Genomic DNA, 4733 nt, shown 5'->3' on the forward strand with positions numbered 1-4733 from the left:
GCTTCATTCCTTCGAGGGCGAAGTGTAAACAGATAGGGAGAGCGATAACGGAGTTTGACGTAAATGCTGTTTGTTGTTCGAGTATGCGGGAAATCATGGCCGTGAAGTCATCGAACCTGAAATCGCTGGCTCGGAGAACGGCGTTCGGAATATCCTAATGGGGGCTTGGCGGCTGCAAGGATCGAGAGAAGTTTTGTTTCTCTTGAAGGGTGACGGTGACGCTTATGCAAACCATTTTCTCGCCTACTTCACGAATAGGAAACAGTTTGGGAGAAACACACACATCTGAGTTGCAAATATCTTTTTTAGTTGTGTTTTTCATGTTTACAAAGACGGGGTGCAAAAAATGCTTGCGGTTACATTGCGAATACGAGATATCGGGCAGCTAAAACAAGTAGCACTTCCCCAATTTGTGTTAAGTCACTAACCGATGAATGGTTTTCAGCTGTCTGCAACATTTACCATTTGGGAAGGTCCAGTGGGTGTGCACGTTGAACACACGTTTATTAGAAAAAGATAATCCCTTTTGACATGGTCCGAGGACTCGGTCAAGATTGGGAAACACGATAAGAAGTAAGGAGTAGGGAGAATAGCGGATAAAAGAAAGGCGGTCCACAATGCCTGCTGTCTATGTTGAAGATCAGCAGAGTGTCGAGCAGGTGCTTCCCGTCAGGTAAAGTGCCAAATGAATTGAGCCAAGGCTCTTAGGCTGCGTTCCAATTCATGGACAGCTTGGTAGACAGGTTACAAAGCAGTCAAAATAGAAGTCTAAAGGAAGCAGAATTGGAACGGTGCAGCGGTCACCAACGCACATGGAGGAAGAAAAAAGTTAGGAGACGGCGCCACCGCAGAAACGTGAAGCCTATATATAAAAAGTAAAATCGAAGCCGGTCCAGGGTGTCACTGCACCACGTGACCCCGCCGCGTCGCCGCGCGCGCGCATAGAGTTTCTTAGTAAGTATTCTAAAGAGAAAACTGCGCCTTGTAAGCCATGTCGTCGTGGGGGTTCATGGGAAGACCCCCCTTTTTGGCTTGGGCTTGGCATGACCATTGGATTCTCAAGCGGTTTTTGGGATTTGCTTTGTTCCCTATGCATTAACACGTTTACGAGCTACAAGGAAGCTGAAATCCTCCCTGTTCTGTGGTAGCCGTGTTCGGTGAAACAGCAGGCAGTGCGTGATCGCACCTGACGTTGCTCATGCCGCAGTCGAAGGACGCATGGCCGAGCGGGTAATATGCCACCGCGAAATTTATTGCCGAAGAAAAGAAGAGACAAAACGTACTTCGGCGAACACAAGATACGACCACGGGGATACGACAGATACGGGCACTTGTATGCGTCCTATCTTGTCATCGTGCACGACTGTTTAACGCCACGTTTTCTTTTTTCTTGTTAAACTAGTTGGCGGTCGGTGCACCGGTTCACCACGAAGGAAACGTTTAATAGGCACGCTCAAAAAAACTTCCCAAACTCTTCACGCAACTTATAATTAGCAATAATGGAAAAATTAATAAAATCAGAGTCTCTAATGAGCTTCCTCCCCAAACATTATTCTTGTACGCAACAACAACCTTGGCCCGCGTAATAGCAGGCACAACCGTTCCGGCAAAAATACGCTTTACTTCCTTTTTCCTTAGTTTTAAACAGCCTGTTTTTATTTTCCACTTCCATAATTGCACACTATTCTTCGCGTTTTTATGGCACTTTGTTTAAATTTGCGGTCACTAACAAGCTTCAATCCAAGCCAATGATGAAACTAAGGTGAGCACAATGCATAATGGCGGTCCATGGCGACACAGACGGCCTTAATGTGAGCCGCATAGATGCTAGCGCCAGATTCCTCTCTAGTGTATATTGTAAGAAACTCTATGGCCGCGCGCCGGCGTGTGAATTCGCGCGGTAGGATTTACGGGCCGTCGCGAGCTCTTCAATTTCGTCTGCTCGTAACTACTCAGTGGCCCGTTGTCGTGAATCCCGTTATATGTTTTTTTTCCCCTCGGCTTTGGTTTTTTAGGTGCAGAACATTTCGGTACACAGACTTTCCGGAACACGGTCGTTAAGCGAAGGCACAGCAGGTACCGAGAAATGAAGCTTGTCGTGGAATAAACAGAGAAATAGGATTTTTTTTAGTGGAACCCAGGTCGGGTGCTGAGTATTTTCTCATTCTCTGTTGGGGCGCGCGCTTGAAGGCGTAGTTTTTGCGTAATAAAACTGATGTGTTTGGTGTTTGCACTGGATGCTAGAGGTGAGAGTCAGTCGTCAGAACGAGAGTGAACGGAGGCAGATGACGGGAGACCGATCAGATATGCTCAGCAAAGCGTAGTTGAGTATTTTCACGTTTTCTGTGTTCCGCTTGCGTTAGCGCAGTTGTGTTTGGCCTTGCTGAGGCATGAAAGTGCCGTGTTCTAGGATGCTGTAGCCGCAGTGACACAACCGGTTCAGGACTGTCCTTTCATCGGTGAGTGCGCTTTCACTCACAAACGACACCACACGAACGCATCGCGCAGTCATAACGAAGCTCGCCTCGTCAGTGCATCACGAGCAGTAACTATATGGCTTTGCTCCTTCTGCAGATTTCCAAAAAGACCATAGCCTCAAACAGCAATGAAAACAAGTCATAGGTCATAGGCGAGCTTACAAGCTTAACACATAGGTCATAGGCGAGCTTAACAAGTCATAGGCGAGCTTACAAGCAAGCTATCGGGATACCGCTTACCGCATCGACCGGACGCTTCGAGGCACTTGGCCTACTTAATACGCTAACCGAACTCATCGAAGATCAGATCGAAGATCGAAGATCAATGAGAACGACTAACTTACAGCGTGACTTGAAGGCACATCCTCAAATCTCTCGGAATCACCTATCCGAGTACTGACCCAACCAAAGTGCCACTACCTCCAACCATAATAGAAGGCATACACATTCCACCTATTCCAAAAAACATGCATCCCGTGCACAATCTAGAGCGAAGACACGCGCGGGCCAAAGCCCTACACAAACAGTACTAAAAATCAGAGAACGTGGTATACGTGGATGCAGCCGATTACGAAGGCCGCGATGCCATGGCATTCGTGCCACTCGATCGGCGAGGGAAACTCCAAAGCTTCCGGCTCGATTCGCACGGACGAACCAGAAGTGGGAGAAGAGGCGGCCTTAGCACTGGCAATGACGCCCTCCGCAAAACTCAAATACGTAATCAGTGATTCCAAATATGCCATTATAAATTTTTCGAGAGGGGGAATGTCCCCAGAAGCGTCTAAAATCCTTAAATGTGGCTTCCGTCGCGATGCGCAGACCGGCAAAATACCTGATATGGGCACCTGCCTACTCCGGCCTGGCCGGGAACGAGTGCACACGCGATGCTGCTCGAGGATTCACCGATCGAGCAGACATTGACCCTAACACCACATTCGCCCATTCGCTCCAACGGTCGGGCAGTGATCGGCTCGTATCCTAGAGGGACATAACAAATCACTACTGTCTGAAACGGGCCCCGTCACTCAATAAGAGGCAATCCGTCGTATAGCGACTACTTCAGACGAATTCGTATCCGAACCCGGTTACGTACAGCTACTGCTACCCAGGGCAACATTCAGACAAATGCCACAAATATAAAGAAAGGGCAGACTTAGCACATATGCTCTGGGCTTGCCCGAAGGCGCCTACACCCGCGCGCAGAACCACTCAGGCGGGGCATTGGGAGACCGTGTTACTCAGCTCCGACCCAGCGGGTCAAGTCTGGGCCATCCAGCCGACCGAGGACGCTGCTAGAGCCCAAGAACTCTTAGCCGACGCCTAGGATCACCAGCTTCTCCTAATGACCTTATTTCTCTCTTTCTCTCTCTCTGTGGGGCGGCTTAACGGGCGTCCAAATTTAGAATTTGCTTTGTAGGGAATAAAAACAAACATTTTCGGCATTTCGTGCCGTCATCAAGAGCACGATGAAGATAATATACGGTTTTTCCCCAACATTGTGAACAACGGAAAAGAGCGGGAAGAGCCGCCTGTAGGTTTGAGGGAACAAAAATGGCGCTGCTTGCACTACACGTGCAAAGCTGGAGAGAAAGCAAAGCTGGCGGTCCCTTTCCCTTCGTCAGAGACACGGTTGTTGCCCCTCAAATGAATTTCCGAACTTGCCGCCGAAAGTTCTCCATGACTTGCATCCCGGATGATTTTGTCCGCAGGCTATCACATCACTCCCGAAGTGGACGTGTTAGCAAGCGCTAGAACGAGCCGCAACCGGCCTCGCGAACTCGGCGTCTGTGCGTCCCACTTGAGGCGTGGACGGACGTGAACTGGCGACGAGAAGAGCACGCTAGAGATCACGCTCCGAACGATGGATAGAGTGTCCTCGAAGGTCAAGTAGGACGACGCCGGGCGCTCCGCACGAGGCGCACGCTCACGTGTGCTCGGTATTTCTTCTTGGTATTTACTTGCAAGCTCCTCACGTGACGCAAGCCCACGCGCAAGCCTGACGACGTCGGGCGCTCCTCACGAGGCTCACGCTCAAGTGCGCTCAGTATTCTTTTTTTTTGAACGCCAAGGAACTGGGCTCAAGCTTGAATGGCACGGCTGTTAAAAAGGTATTTCACCGAAAGTGCGTTGGTTCGTTTTTATTATTATCACAAAGCAGGCATTGAGGCGACCTATGTTTCTATGCTGATATTGCTTCACAAAAAAAGTGCTTGGTTATTTCAAGCCTGAATTTTATACAGATGGCTGGCTTTTTCG

Source organism: Haemaphysalis longicornis, unplaced genomic scaffold (assembly GCF_048455015.1).
Source record: "Haemaphysalis longicornis isolate Haplotype H1 unplaced genomic scaffold, Haemaphysalis longicornis Haplotype H1 scaffold_7, whole genome shotgun sequence".
Classification (NCBI taxonomy): Eukaryota; Metazoa; Arthropoda; class Arachnida; order Ixodida; family Ixodidae; genus Haemaphysalis; species Haemaphysalis longicornis.